This window comes from Xenopus laevis, chromosome 5S (genome assembly GCF_017654675.1).
Source record: "Xenopus laevis strain J_2021 chromosome 5S, Xenopus_laevis_v10.1, whole genome shotgun sequence".
NCBI classification, from domain to species: domain Eukaryota; kingdom Metazoa; phylum Chordata; class Amphibia; order Anura; family Pipidae; genus Xenopus; species Xenopus laevis.
The window spans coordinates 134,104,065-134,121,087 of NC_054380.1; the positions used below are offsets into that span (position 1 = coordinate 134,104,065).

General features: G+C 42.5%; 1 protein-coding gene across 1 annotated transcript in view; it reads right to left on the minus strand.

Annotated features, from left to right (window-relative positions):
- The window catches only part of tnfrsf21.S (tumor necrosis factor receptor superfamily member 21 S homeolog), a 63,176-nt gene that overhangs the window by 13,661 nt on the left and 32,492 nt on the right, over window positions 1–17,023 (minus strand). The window lies entirely within an intron of this gene.

Consider the following 17,023-nt stretch of genomic DNA (forward strand, 5'->3'; position numbering starts at 1 on the left):
TTTGGAAATGCGGAGGCTGTAAGTACATTTCTGTATAAATACCCCAAGGGCTTGCTTGTCCTTGGAAATGAGCCCGCGGATGACCTACTTACTCTACCTGGCCGGGGAGAGATGTAAAAGAGCAGTTCTGCATTCCCTGTACACAGTCCATGGCTATAAAACAAGATTTATCCAGGGTCGAATTGAAATTTAGAATTTTCAAAATTTCAAAAAAAAACCCAAAAAAACAGTCAAATTCGACTAGGGAGTTATTCAAATTCAATTTGAGTTTTTCAAAAAAAATTCTAATTCGATTTTCGAAATTTATCATACTCTGGCCCTTTAAGAACTAGACGTACAGGGATCAATTTGGATTTGTTTGCAGCCTTTCTGACATTCAAGTTTTTTTTCAGAGAAAAAAACTTTAATCAAGTTTTTTAAATTTGAATAGAATTCAATTCGAGTTTTTGGGTCGATTTAAATTCATCCGAGTTTGAAAGATTTGGTTTTTTTAATACATTGCGATTGGTCGAATTTCGAATTTATGGGAGTTTTTAAAAAGTCACATAAATTCTAAATTCAACCTTTGATAAATGTGCCTTCCCTTGTAAGGTATGACGTAGGTTACATAGCACATAACACATTAGTCCTGTCCAGTACAATGGTGTTTTATCTGTTATCTGCTATGTGACCTGTGCCTTTTCTTCTTTTTTTCCAGCTTGAATGGCTGCCCCCAAGGCTACACAGCAGCTTGTTTATATAAACTATAGTAGTACTTATCTGTTATCTACTGTGTATCCTGTGCTTGAATGGCTGCCCCCATGGCTACACAGCAGCTTGTTTACATAAACTATAGTAGTACTTATCTGTTATCTACTGTGTATCCTGTGCTTGAATGGCTGCCCCCATGGCTACACAGCAGCTTGTTTATATAAACTATAGTAGTACTTATCTGTTATCTACTGTGTATCCTGTGCTTGAATGGCTGCCCCCATGGCTACACAGCAGCTTGTTTCTATAAACTATAGTAGTACTTATCTGTTATCTACTGTGTATCCTGTGCTTGAATGGCTGCCCCCATGGCTACACAGCAGCTTGTTTATATAAACTATAGTAGTACTTATCTGTTATCTACTGTGTATCCTGTGTTTGAATGGCTGCCCCTATGGCTATGCAGCAGCTTGTTTATATAAACTATAGTAGTAATTATCTGTTATCTACTGTGTATCCTGTGCTTGAATGGCTGCCCCATGGCTACACAGCAGCTTGTTTATATAAACTATAGTAGTACTTATCTGTTATCTACTGTGTATCCTGTACTTGAATGGCTGCCCCCATGGCTACACAGCAGCTTGTTTATATAAACTATAGTAGTACTTATCTGTTATCTACCGTGTATCCTGTGCTTGAATGGCTGCCCCCATGGCTACACAGCAGCTTGTTTCTATAAACTATAGTAGTACTTATCTGTTATCTACTGTGTATCCTGTGCTTGAATGGCTGCCCCCATGGCTACACAGCAGCTTGTTTATATAAACTATAGTAGTACTTATCTGTTATCTACTGTGTATCCTGTGTTTGAATGGCTGCCCCCATGGCTACACAGCAGCTTGTTTATATAAAATATAGTAGTACTTATCTGTTATCTGCTGTGTATCCTGTGCTTGAATGGCTGCCCCCATGGCTACACAGCAGCTTGTTTATATAAACTATAGTAGTACTTATCTGTTATCTACTGTGTATTCTGTGCTTGAATGGCTGCCCCCATGGCTACACAGCAGCTTGTTTCTATAAACTATAGTAGTACTTATCTGTTATCTACTGTGTATCCTGTGCTTGAATGGCTGCCCCCATGGCTACACAGCAGCTTGTTTATATAAACTATAGTAGTACTTATCTGTTATCTACTGTGTATCCTGTGTTTGAATGGCTGCCCCCATGGCTACACAGCAGCTTGTTTATATAAAATATAGTAGTACTTATCTGTTATCTGCTGTGTATCCTGTGCTTGAATGGCTGCCCCCATGGCTACACAGCAGCTTGTTTATATAAACTATAGTAGTACTTATCTGTTATCTACTGTGTATTCTGTGCTTGAATGGCTGCCCCCATGGCTACACAGCAGCTTGTTTCTATAAACTATAGTAGTACTTATCTGTTATCTACTGTGTATCCTGTGCTTGAATGGCTGCCCCCATGGCTACACAGCAGCTTGTTTATATAAACTATAGTAGTACTTATCTGTTATCTACTGTGTATCCTGTGTTTGAATGGCTGCCCCCATGGCTACACAGCAGCTTGTTTATATAAAATATAGTAGTACTTATCTGTTATCTGCTGTGTATCCTGTGCTTGAATGGCTGCCCCCATGGCTACACAGCAGCTTGTTTATATAAACTATAGTAGTACTTATCTGTTATCTACTGTGTATTCTGTGCTTGAATGGCTGCCCCCATGGCTACACAGCAGCTTGTTTATATAAACTATAGTAGTACTTATCTGTTATCTACTGTGTATCCTGTGCTTGAATGGCTGCCCCCATGGCTACACAGCAGCTTGTTTATATAAACTATAGTAGTACTTATCTGTTATCTACTGTGTATCCTGTGCTTGAATGGCTGCCCCCATAGCTACACAGCAGCTTGTCTATATAAACTATAGTAGTGTTTCTGAAGCTAACACATCCATTTTACCAGTGCAGGGCAAAACTACATTATATATTAATTACTTTCATACATTTTCAGTTTTTGGTGATGGAGGAGTCATAGGATTTATGTTCCAACTCAACAGCCCTGCCTGGAAAGCTCTTAAATCCATATTTTTATGTATTCTGAATATTTAATGACTTTGTTTGGTCTACCAGAGTTCTTGTGGGGCACAAGAACAGGAACTCTAAGGGGGCAAAAGAGCAGGAATTCTAAGGGGGGCACAAGAGCAGGACCTCTAATCGGGAGCAAGATCCGGAACTCGAAGGGGGCAAAAGAGCAGGAATTCTAAGGAGGCACAAGAACAGGACCTCTATTGGGGTGCAAGATCAGGAACTCTAAAGGGGTGGAAGAGCAGGAACTCTTAAGGGGGCAGAAGAGCAGGAATTTTAAGGGGGCACAAGAGCAGGACCTATAATGGGATGCAAGATCAGGAACTCTAAGGGGGCACAAGAGCAGGACCTCTATTGGGGTGCAAGATCAGGAACTCTAAGGGGGCACAAGAGCAGGACCTCTATTGGGGTGCAAGATCAGGAACTCTAAAGGGGTGAAAGAGCAGGAACTCTAAGGGGGTGGAAGAGCAGGAATTTTAAGGGGGCGCAAGAGCAGGACCTATAATGGGGGGCAAGATCAGGACCTATAATGGGGCTCAAGAGCAGGAACTGTAGGGGTGCGCAAGAGCAGAAACTAAGGGAATGCAAGGCCTGGAACTCTAAAGGGGCTAAAGCAGGAACACTAAGGGGGTATAAGTGCAGGAAAGAGGCACAAGGGTAGGAAAGCTCAAGGGCCTATAAGACACAAGATGGCACAGACAGACGTGGGTTTAGCAGCTGATCTCTGACAGGCACAAGCTGGTGAACATTCCAGGGGTCCCCACATGTCTCCCACTACCCACCCCCCGCAGTGGTACATTCTGAGCAAGCGCAACTCTTTGTGCTCCACTCAGGGCCGCCATCAGGGGGGGACAGGGGGGACAAGCGTACCGGGCCCGGGCATGAAGGGGGGCCCGGCAGCGCTGCATTTTTTGAAGATCCGGGCCCCCCTTACGAGCGCCCGAGCCGTACGTCTTGCCTCTTGCGTGCCGAATGCGGAAGTGCCGAAAAGCCGAAGCCGATGCGCCGAAAAGACCCGAAGTCACGAAGCGCCGAAAAGACCCGAAGTCACGAAAACAGCCGAAGCCGAAGTCCTGAAGCAGCGCAAAGACCCGAAGTCACGAAAAGAGCCGAAATTGAAGTCCTGAAGCGGTGAAAAGACCCGAAGTCACGAAAGGAGGCGAAGTTGAAGTACTGAAGCCATGAGTTCAATTCTACTGAACACCAGTTTGTGTTTTTTTTTTTTTAATCCCCTGGCCACCAATGTATTATTTTAATATTCTATAGGCCCCTGCCTCCAATCTTTTTTTTAAAACTTTTTTTTTGGGGCCCCAATTTTTTTTTTTAACTCGTAAGGGGCCCCTTGCCACCATTGTTTTTTTTTTTTTTTTACATTTTACATTTTTTAAATTTTTTTAACTTGTAAGGGGGCCCCTGCCACCAGTTTTTTTTTTTTTTCAAAATTTTTTTTGGGGCCCCAATTTGTTTTTAACTTATAAGGGGGCCCCTGCCGCCAATGGTTTTTTTTCAAAAAAAAATTTTTTTTTTTTTCAAATTTTTTTTGGGGCCCCAATTTGTTTTTAACTTATAAGGGGGCCCCTGCCGCCAATGGTTTTTTTTTCAAAAAAAATTTTTTTTTTTTTCAAATTTTTGTTGGGGCCCCAAGTTTTTTTTAACTTATAAGGGGGCCCCTGCCACCAATGTTTTTAAAAAAAAAAAAAAAAAAAAAAAATTTTTTATAAGGGGGCCCTGACCATCAATAGCTTTTTACAACTTGTGTGGGGGGGTTACTTTTTTAGCGCTGATGTCTGTGTGGTCTTTTAACTGCGATGTGGAGTGGGCGGGATATGGGGTGGAGCTTGGTCGTCAGTGTGGGCGGGGCCCAGGGGGCCCCAAAAATTTTGTTGTACGGGGCCCCGTGATTTCTAATGGCGGCCCTGCCTCCACTATAGGAATGCAAATTCCATAAAATAAAAGTTACATTTTGGGATGACATTAATGATCATTGGCTAAGTCTGCTCTAATAAGGAAGGGACGCAATGCAGCAGCAGATCAATCCAGCCTCTAGTCAGCCCCAGTCATTTACACCATCATGAAATATTGATTCTGTACCAGCCGGCCAGTAAGTCATCGGCTTCATTTATTATACAGGCCCTGAAATAAAAACCAGTGGTAATGTATTGCCTTTGGCTCTGTGTGCCGTATATCAGCTTCCATCGCTCCATTAGCCGGGACTCTCTGCGGCTTGTGAATGTTTTATAGGGAAGCCGGGTGTTTGCCTCCAAGGCACCCGATTAAGCCTTAAATGACTGCAGGACGAACCCCGAGAGAGCAGCGAGGCACAAAGATTCCTCTACTTATATCATTAGACATTTAGCATTTGCTCTGCGATCCCACAATCAAGAGGGACACTCTTGATATTATTCACATTTATACCTGCATTCCCCAAGCTGTTGTTGGACTACAACTCCCACCAACAGCCAAGATCCCACCGACAGATGGAGCCCCTATAATAAGGCAGTGTTAATTATTGGCTTGTAGAATTTGGGGGATTTTACAGTTTGTATGCAATTAGAACATGTTTTGTGGGACAGGGCACAGCATTAAAGGGGTTGTTTTCAGAAATAACGACTTTTTCCAATGACTTTCTATTTTCTATGTGTCAGTGTTTTTCTAATATTGAAGTGTAAAGTGTCAATTTTCACCTTCTAAAGCAGCCCGGGAAGGGGGGTCGCCGACCCTGTCAACTGTTTTAAATCGATACATTTAGTGATACATTTGTTATCTTTGTCCCTGGCGGGATGGGTGAATTTTACCCATTTCACTTCGCCAAAAATTTGCTGCGGGCGAAATGTCGCTGACAGCCATTAAAGTCTATGGGCATCAAAAAAAGGTCTTTTTATTTTGACGCACAACGCCATACAAGTCTATGGGCGTCATTTTTTCGGCGAAACAAGGCGAAAAAATTTGACCATCCCTACGTGCTGAGCAGAATCTCTGGGTCTCATTACAGGCAGCTGTTAGACTTGATACAATAGTTACTGATACTCCAGAGATGCTGCTGCGAAATGGATCAACTTAGGGGCAAATTTACTTATGGTCGAATATCGAGGGTTAATTAACCCTCGATATTCGACTGCCGAATTGAAATTCTTTCAACTTTGAATATCGAAGTCGAAGGATTTTGAGCAAATAGTTCGATCGAACGATTAAATTCTTCGATTCGAAGGATTTTAATCCAACGATCGAACGATTTTTCTTCGACCAAAAAATACTTAGAAAGCCTATAAGGGCCTTCCCCATAGACTAACATTGACTTCGGTAGGTTTTAGGTGGCGAACTAGGGGGTCGAAGTTTTTTTTTAAAGAGACAGTACTTCGACTATCGAATGGTTAAATAGTCGAATGAGTTTTAGTTCGAATCGAATCTGAAGTCGTAGACGAAGTAGCCAATTCGATGGTCGAAGTAGCCAAAAAAATCATTCGAAATTCAAAGTTTTTTTTTATTCTATTCCTTCACTCGAGCTAAGTAAATGGGCCCCTAAATGTTGCAAAATTGTAACAGTTTAGAGTCAGCGCCAGAATTACTGAGCAGCATTGATCCGATGCGACACAACTGTCAGATGCAGACGCTGCGTCTGCATCCGACAGTCGTGCAGCATCGGATCAACGCTGAGACACCATGCGGCAATTCTATTACTTACCTTATTTTTGTCGCATGCGACAAGTTGCATGCGTTTTGTCGAAGCGCGTCGGATCGCGACAAAAAAAACGCTCATGGAGTCCTACCCTTATAGCTTTTTAAATATTTGCCTTCTTCTGACCCTTTCCAGCTTTTAAAAGGGGGTCACTGACCCCATCTAGAAAGCAAATGCTCTGTAAGGCTACACATGTATTGTTATTGCCACTTTCTATTGCTCATTTTTCTATTCAGGCCTCCCCTATTCATATTCCTGTGTCTCACTTAAATCAGTGCATGGTTGCTAGGGGAATTTGCACCCTAGCAACCAGACAGCCGAAACTGCAAACTGGAGAGCTGTTGAGTAAAAAGCTAAATAAGCTCAAAAAAACACAAAAAATTAAAACCGATTATAAATTACCTGAGAATATCCCTCTCTACATCATACTAAGGGGCATATTTATCAAGGGTCGAATTTCGAATTTGAAAAACGTCAAAATTCGAATTCAAAAAGACCAACTGAAATTAAGTTTGATTAAGTTTTTTTTTTGGCCGAATAGGTCAGTTTTCGATCGAATAGGTCCGTATTCAGCCGAATTCGAATCGTACGAATCGAAGTAATAGCGCATTTGATCAAATTCTAATTTTCGAAAGTTTTTCCCAAACAAAATTTAGATTTTTCAAAGTCCACCAATTGACTCCAAACAGGTTCTAGGAGGTCCCCCACAGGCTAAAACAGCAATTCAGCAGGTTTTAGATGGCGAATGGTCGAAGTCGAATTTTTAAAGAGACAGTACATGATCAATTTCGATATTTTAATTTTTTTAAAATAAAAATCGAATTTGGACTATTCCCTAGTCAAAGTACACAAAAAATAACTTGAAATTCTAATTCGAAAATTCACCTCAACCCTTGATAATGATAAATCTGCCCCTAAAAGTTCATTTAAAGCTGAACAACCCCTTTAAGTGCTATGGTTGGCCAGTTTGTTTTTTTCCAATTCCTGAGTGAATCAGATACAAGCTTCAGATCATCAGCAGCTGCATTATATGGACCTGTAATCCACCCTTCCCCACTAGAAGTACCTGCAGGTAACCCAACCAGTGACCTACCAACACAAGGAAGCAACACAACAGGGGAGCCGGAGGAAAGAAGGATGGAGAATGCGATAACCTGTGGGACCGAGTATAGCCAAGGTCACAAATACACAAGAGGGATATCAATCTGCTCGGCTCAGGCTTGGACTCTTATAAATAACAGAATTTATGGCCAACCTGACACTTGTATGCTTTAACCGGTTTTAAAACAATATTAAAATATACCCGTGCTTTTACTTCCCCTTTATCTTTCATGCTTGAGAGGGAATCAATATGGCCAACTGCCCATGGGCTGAAATCCGAGAGGCTTAATAAATCAACGATACCTGCGGGAATGAGCTGAATATTGTATTCTATAGATTGTATTACAAGGGATAGAGCTCCGCCCCTTTCTGACAGTTGGTTTTCCCTGTGGCTGCCGCTCTCACTACATAAAATTCCGACTCGGTACAAGCTGTAGTGTTCCAATAGCTTTACAAGAATAAACAGAGACTGATAAGGCATATACCATAAAGAGTTCATTTAAATCACAGTGAAGTCGGCCATACACGGGCAGATTCAAGCGGCTAAGGGTCATTTAGTCCGATCCAGCAGTTTATTTGCCCGTGTATGGGGCATTCCGACGAGCCTCCGGGACAGATATCTGGCCAAAAATTCATCAGATATCCAGGGCCACCATTAGGGGGGCAGAGCCGACCCGCAACCCTCATACTTACCTGCTTGGACTCGCTACCCAACCCGCAAGTAGCTTATTCGCAACCCAATCCGCAACCCGCTGAACATCAAGAAACAGGAAGTGCTGTCATTTTAAACCAGAAGTGACATCATTAGAAGTAGGCGTGATCAGAAAAAAAAGTAAAACAGGAAGTGCTGTCATTGTAAACCAGAAGAGACCAGGGTCGGACTTAGGGTTGCAACCTTTATGTCTGGCTGAGACCGGGCAGGGGGTGTCAATCAAGGGAAAACCAGGCAGGAAGTATAGACCCGGGCAGCCCCTCAAAATACCGGGCTGTCCGGGTCAAAACCAGACAGGTGACAACCGTAGTCGGACTGTGGGGCCCGGGCCCACCGGAACTGCTGGTCCAGGGCCCCCCTCCGGCCCCAATGCCCCCTACTGTGACACGCCAAGCTCAGCGCGACTGTGTGAAGGCACCGCTCAGTGCACATACATGAACGACAACATACGCCTGTGCGAGCAGCGTCGCTCGACGCGCATGGGCAGACGGCGCTGTGCACTGCCGACAACTTTTTTTCCCAAAAATTTAAATATTGGAGGGGGGGTCTGGCCCGGCGGGGGCCCACGAGGGTCGGGCCAGTCCGACACTGGAAGTGACATCGTTAGAAGTAAGCGTGATCAGAAAAGAAGAAGTAAAACAGGAAGTGCTGTCATTCTAAACCGGAAGTGACATCATTAGAAGTAGTCGGAAAAAAGGAGTAAAACTCGCAATTGACCCGCGACCCGAAAAACCGTCTAACCCGCGTTTATACCCGCTCCTCAAACTTCCACCTGCAACCCGCAGGGTACTGAAGGTTTTTGCGGGTACCTGACCCGCTGCAGGACTCTAATAGGGGGTACAGCTGTACCAGGCCCAGTCTTCGCGGAAAACCGGAAATTGAAGTCCTGAAGCTGCCAAAGTCCCGAAGCTACAAAAGGAGCCGAAGGAAACCGAAGAAGCTGAAGAAGACCCGAAGATAAGCTCCACTGAACACCAATGATTTTTTTCAATTTGTAGGGGGCCCTGACCACCAATGTTTTTGTAAAAACCTTTATGGTGGGGTCCTGGCACAATTTTACCGATTTTAGCGCTGGTGTCTGTGTGGATTTTTACTGTGGTGTGGGTGGGAACTGGGGTGGGGCTTGAGGGCAGGACCTAGGGTGGGCGGGGACCCAGAAAATGTTACTGTACGGGGCCCCATGATTTTTGATGCAGGTTTGATATTCCCCACAACTGAGGACCACATTGGCTAGTTGATGTGGCCCCTTCCCATCTGATTAGCCCGATATTGTCTTTGTTGGAGAAAGATCCACCCGTTTGGTGCTATACAGTATGGCCACCTTTAGGCAACTGCTGGTCTATAGACTGTACTTATCTGTACAGCCAATCACAGTGGGACATGGCACAATATCAGTAATGACATCACAGGGGCTCCACCTATAAGTATAAATGAAACCTCATTTTAACCAACCAAACCAGCAGCTTTATGACCCAACAGAACACTGACCATAAACTCTATTATACCCATGTGACGTGACCGGGTCGTGTCTGCTCCAAATTTCACAATGAGGTCACTGTGCCAAGTTCTCTTGTTCCTCTAGTGAAAAGCTGAGGCTTATGTGGATTTAGCGGATCCCTATCGCCATGATCCGGTTACCTGAAATCTCCTCCATATAAAAAAAAGAATCTGGCTGGAAATGCTGTACTTTATATAATGAACTTAGTGGCAGATTTAGCAAGGGTCCTATAAACTCGAAATACGGGGAAAAAAAACGACCAACGAAATTTATCAAAAAAAATCTAATTTTTCAAACTTGGGTGAATGGGATTGACCCGCAAACTCGAATCTAAAAAAGATTTTCTTAAAGGGCCAGTACATAAAAAATTTCGGAAACCTTGGAAAAAATCGAATTTTCACTTCGAACCTTGATAAATCTGCCCCTTAATGTACCAGCAGCCCTATAACAGTAAGGATCCAGGCCTCCCTAAATTGCACACAAGAGCTCTCCATCTTGGATGCCGTTATGAGTGTCTGTGGCACTGCACATGCTCAGTGTGCTCTGGGCTGCTGCTAATGAGTTAAGCAGTGGTGGGACATTGTCAAAACTTCAACATAAAGTGAGGTCACTTCTGTCACAGAAGCTGAAGCTACAGGGCTGATGATCAATCAGTTATTTTGCTACTTAAAGGAGAACTAAAGCTTAACTAAATAAATAGGCTAGAAATGTTGTACATGATGTTTTGTGCTTCTGTACTAGCCCAAGGCAACCACAGCTACTGGGGTATTTTGGGGGCACAGATCTTCTCTGGTAAAGGACCATGTAATAGAAGTACCAGCCCAAGGGCACCAGGGCTCATTAGCAGGGAAGATCTGTGCCCCCAAAATGCCCCAGAAGATCCACATCTTTTTCAAGACATAAGGTGGAGCATTTCTAGCATGATTCTTTGTTGTGCTTTAGTTCTCCTTTAAGAATTGAATTAGAGCAGAGCTACAATCGACTAGAGAGTTATATTCAAATTTGATGCGAGTTTTTTTTTTAAAAAAATCGAATTCGATTTTCGAGATTTATCATACTCTGGCCCTTTAAGAATTCGAATTTGAGTATTCGCCACTTAAAACCTGCGGAATTGCTGTTTGAGTCAATGGGAGACGTCCAGGGATCAATTTGGAGTAGTTTGCAGCCTTCCTGACATTCGAGTTTTTTTTGGAGAAAATCCAGTTTTTAAAATTCAAATTGAATTTGATTCGAGTTACCGGGTCAATTTACTTCATCCGAGTTTCAAAAATTTGATTTTTTTTTTGATATATTTCGATTGGTCGAATTACGAACTTATGGGGGTTTTTAAAAAAATTCAAAATTTGACCTTTGATAAATGTGCTTCCCACGTTTTATCACTGTTTTAAAAGGAGGGCACAGGCAGGGACAGTTTAAAGGAGAACTAAACCCTAAAAAATTATTATGGTAAAAATGGCATATTTTATATAGTGAACTTATTGCACGAGGCTAAAGTTTGAGCTTGTCAATAGCAGCAATGATCCCAGGACTTCAAACTTGTCACAGGGGGTCACCATCTTGGAAAGTGTCTGTGACACTCACATGCTCAGTGGGCTCTGATTGGCTGTTGAGAAGCTAAGCTTAGGGCTCGTCACTAATTATCCAGCAGAAAATGAGCTTCCCTGGCTGTAATATAAGCTGATGCTACAGGTTTGCTGATTATTCAATTCTGATGCTAATTGCACTGGTTTCTGTGCTGCCATGTAGTAATTATGTGTATTAATTACTAATCAGCCTTATATTGTGACATTTCTATTCTATGTGTACTGTATATTGTGAGTGGCTCCCTAAGCTCAGTAAGTGACAGCAGCACAGAGCATGTGCAGTGAATCAGCAGAAAAGAAGATGGGGAGCTACTGGGGCATCTTTGGAGACACAGATCTTTACTGCTAAAGGGCTGTGGTTGCCTTGGGCTGGTACAGAAGCACAAAACATCATGTACAACATTTCTAGCTACTTCTTTAGTTAGGCTTTAGTTCTCCTTTAAGATAAGGGCATTTCGCTGGGGTCCTTAGGCGGAATAAAGATGAAAATATGATACAGTTTCCCTGGGAATTTCCTGAGATTAGAACTTTTCTGACTCACTGTTTAACCTCTAAATAGAAATGCGAGACACCCACATCTAACACACTGCGGGGCTGGTTCCAGCCGGTTCCATCCCAGAGCTGAGTGAGAATTGCAAGTGGGCTGAGCCCAGAGGCCACAATCAGCAGCCATAAAAAGCCAACGTGACTCGCTAATGCCCCTGACCCCACAGCCTTCCCCAGGCTCACATGGAATTCATGGAAAGGGACAGACAAACAATGTAATTTGTATTAATGGCTACTAATGGGGGGCCACATATATTCTCTTCCTTATGCACAATGTGATCTGCTTTAACAGTGGAAGCGTCACAGGAGGGCTAAAGGGGAACTATCGCAAAAATGAAAATTTAGGCGCCGATTTATCAAGGGTCGAATTGAAAATTCGAAGTTAAAAAAAAATGGAATTTCAAGCTATTTTTTGTGTAGGGAATAGTAGGGAACTAGGGAATAGTCCAAATTCGACTTCGACCATTTGCCATCTAAAACCTACCGAATTTCTGTTTTAGCCTATGGGGGACCTCCTAGAACCCATTAGGAGTCAATTGGTGGACTTTGAAAAATCAAAGTTTTTTTTTTTGTTTTTTTTAAATACTTCCAATCGAATTCCTTCGAATAAAAACTACAATTTTTTAAATAAATTTTGGTTGGTATTTTTTTATTCGAATTTCGAAGTTAGGGGAGTTAAAAAAAACTCCCATTGCTTCGAAATTCAAATCCTTGATGAATATGATGAAGCCCCTATAAGCTTCATCGCACTGAAATAAGATATATTGGATCTAACTGTCAGTGAATATCTGACACCCAACTGCAGCATGAAGACAGAATGAAGAGAAACAGATGCTGAGAGAGGGATAGTGAATATTAACTTAATTATTTCAGAAACTATGCAGAATTTTTAATTGATTGTATTTAGAAAGTTTCTTATTTCAGTATAAGGAAGCTTATATTACAATTTCATTTTCGTGACAGTTCCCCTTTAATGTACAGTGAGTGAAATGAATGTGGGGGAGGGGAGGGGGAGAAGGACAAGGAGGCATTTATACTGGCACAGCGAGTGGAGGGGACGCTTCTGAAGGGAAGGGAAAATTCAGCTGAAGGACTGGTGCCAAGTGTGGGTGAAAGACATTCTGTTCAGGGTCTCATGTTTTAGTCCAATCAGCCTCTGGCCTGTCCCGTTCTGCAAGCCACGCCCCTATAGATCAGCAGCTGCTCAGGGGCCACGGTGAGGGGTTGGGGGGCACCAAGTGCCAAGAATCTGCCCAGATACTGACACCTATGCATGGCCCACAATTTCCTAGTGGCCATGGAAATGGCTCTATACAAGTATGGGACCTGTTATCCAGAATGCTCAGGACGTGGAGTTTTATGGCTAAGGGATCTTTCCGCAATTCACCCTAAAGCGGGCCAGACGCAGGCCAATAAAAGCTGTGGACAGACCGTGTCAGCAGTTTATCGGCCTGTGTGTGTGGCCCTCCGATGGGCTTCCCAGATCGATATCTGGCCAAAAGTCGTCAGGTTTAAAAATCCCATCAGATCGCGGCTCATCTGTTTGTAGATGTGGTCCTGAGATCCGACCGCCCGTATCGGCAGCATTATGATCTGATCGTTGGACCCTAAGGCCCACGATCGGATCAGCCGATATCGCCCACCTCAATGTGGGCATATCGGGGAAAGATCCTCTTGTTTGGTGAAATCGCCAAATGAACGGATCTCTACGTGTATGCCCACATCAAGGTGCAGAATTAGAATTTTGAGCTATTTTTTGTGTACTTCAACTAAGGAATAGTCCAAATTCGATTATAATTTAAAAAAAAACAAAATTAAATTAAATTTATCATGTACTGTCTCTTTAAAAATTAGACTTCGACCATTCGCCATCTAAAACCTGGCGATTTGCTGTTTTAGCCTATGGGGGACCTCCGAGAACCTAATTGGATTCAATTGTTTTTTTGGGGAACAACTTCGAATCGAATGCGCTATTACTTTGATGCGTACGGTTAGAATACGGCCCAATACGGACCTATTCAATCGAAAACGGACCTATTCGGCCAAAAAAAACTTTCACTTCATTGCGGTTGGTCTTTTTGAATTTCGAAGTTTTTTAAATTAGACCCTTGATAAATATGCCCCTAAGTCTAAACATTAAATAAACCCAATAGGCTGGTTTTTCTTCCAATAAGGATTAATTTTATCTTAGTTGGGATCAAGTACAAGGTACAGTTATTGGGACCCGTTATCTAGAATGCTCGAGACCTGGGGTTTTTCTGATAAGGGACCTCTCTGCCTAATTCTGCTAAAAAATAATTTAATAGTAATTAAAAACAATAGGATTATTTATCATAGAATAAGGATTATTTAGTTAAATGGATTCCATTTGAGACGGCCTTCCCGAACTTCAGAGCTTTCTGGATAACGGCTTACCGGATAAGGGGTACCATACCTGTATTGTTTTATTATTACAAGAAAAAAGGACATATTTTTGAAAATCTTTAATTATTTAAGTCTGTGGGAAACGGCCCCCTCGTAATTCGGAACTTTCTGGATAATGGGATTCGTACAGGGGCCAGTACACCACTTTTTTCCCTATACAGGTATTGGATCCGTTATCTGGAAACCCATTATCTAAAAAGTTAAGAATTACCGAAAGGCCGTCTCCCACAGACTCCATTTTATACAAATAATCCACATTTTAAAAAATGATTTCCTTTTTCTGCAAAACCAGCCTATTGGCTTTATTTAATATTTACATGATTTTCTAGTAGACTTAAAGGGATGGTTCGCCTTTAAGTTAACTTTTAATACGTTTTAGCAACTTTACAATTGGTCTTTATTATTTATTTTGTATCGTTTTTGAATTATTTGCCTTCTTCTTCTAGGTCTTTCCGGCTTTCAAATGAGGGTCACTGACCCCACCTAAAAACAAACGCTCTGTAAGGCTACACATTTATTGTTATTGCTACTTTTTATTACTCAACTTTCTATTCAGGCCTCTCCTATTCATATTCCAGTTTCTTATTCAAATCAATGTATGGTTGCCATGGTAATTTGGACCCTAGCAACCAGATTGCTGAAATTGCAAACTGGAGAGCTGCTGAATAAAAATCTAAATAACTCAAAAACCACAAATGATAAAAAATGAAAACCAATTGCAAATTATCTCAGAATCTCTCTCTACATCATACTAACAGTTAACTCAAATGTGAACAACCCCTTTAAACTATGAAGATCCAAATTACTGAAAGATCTGATTTCCGGAAAACCCCAGGTCCCGAGTATTCTGTATAACAGGTTCCCTACCTGTATATCGTTATTCTGAGCAATGCAGCATCTGAAAGGCTGAATGAGGGATTTTTCTATGCTATAAATAACATTTTCGGCAGATTTAGGAATAAATAGCTGCAGGTAATGGGAGAGAATAATGGCACATTGTGGCAGTTAATAAGTGATTTACAGTAAGTTCCCCTCCCTGTGGGACAAACATTACAGTATAACACACTTAGTGATCCCGGGGCTCCTGGAAACTCCAGCACAGATCCAAAAATAATTCTGGGAACTCGCCTTCTGTTTGGGTTTAATTTTGCAGCGGAAACCGCAGATTTTAAAGGGCAAGTCAACCATACAATTTAATTCTCTTTATCCTGGTGTATTTTGAGCTGATAGTGTCTGGGTGTCCTTGAACTGACGTTACCCCAGTAGGGGGAGGCAGCAAGGGAAGAGTTTGTTGTTGCCCTGGGGCCGCTAGCATCACAGGACTGAAGGCACCCAGTAAATAAGTAGCGTCAGACTAGGAGGCAATGTTGTGCTGAGCCGGCAGATTATTTTTAGCTGAAACATAAATACACACGGAAAGGAAAATAACTCCACACCTTGTTAAATATCCCTTGGGGAACAACAACACCATAAATCTTCCCTGAGGTCAATAACGCCTGTGTTACTCAGCGCGGCCGAGGTGCAGGGTCCCTGCTCCTCTTTTATGAAAGGGAAGACTGTCCCTCACCCACCCTCTTATATAATGGCCAGTAATAATGGGACAGGGAGGAAGCTGAAATATACCAGTTGTCTGAGAAAGGGATTTATATTTACTTTATTATAAATGCATGGAAAAAAAAACATATGGGCATCCTGCCCTGGAAATCTGGTTAAATTTCATATGTACTTGTGTTTATTCAGAAGGCGGCCATGATTGCTCCAACGAGGAATCCCACAAGAGCAATGCAAAATGTATTAAGGGCTAGTGACCCACAGCAGCCAATCAGGCATTTGCAATGGAATGCTATATGATTGGTTACTGTGGGATACAGGACTCATGGTCTTATTTGCCCCAGGAGCAGGGCAACCTTTTACCATAGGCAGGTGGTTAGGGTTGCCACCCGGCCGGTATTTTACCGGCCTACCCGCTAAAATACCTGCCAAGGCCGGTATTACAAATTTACCGGCAATGTAGCTGCCGGTAAATTTGTAATATGATTAAAAAGAGCCCTCAGCCTGCCCCCAATCCCCTAGAACTTATCTTTTATATTGCTTCTTTAAGCGTCGGTGGCGCGGCCCCGCCCCTTTTGACGTCACACCCGCCCCTTTTGACATCACGCCCCACCCCTTTTGATGTCACGGTCTGCCCCTTTGTGTCCCCGCCCCGGTAAAGAATTTTTAAAAAGTTGGCAACCCTACAGGTGGTATGTACAGGACCTTCACGTGCCATGCACTCAAAGCATGTCTACTAGCATAGGCTAAGCCTCCCCAAACCTGTTTGTAGGGATGCACTGAATCCACTATTTTGGATTCACCCGAATACTTAGCGAAATACTTAGCCAAATCCTAATTTGCATATGCAAACTAGGGGTGGGAAGGGGAAAACATTTTTTACTTCCATGTTTTGTGAAAAAAAGTCACATGATTTCCCTCCCGCCCCTAATTTGCATATGCAAATTAGGATGTTGGTTCGGCTGGGCAGAATCCGAATCCTGCTGAAAAAGGCAGAATCCTGGCCGAATCCCGAGCCGAATCTTGAATTCAGTGCATTCCTACAATCAATACAATCACTTGGGGGTGCCTAACATTTGGCACCCCCAAGTGCTAACAGACTTTCCTTCTCCTTTAAGTCAGTCCATGTAGGGGA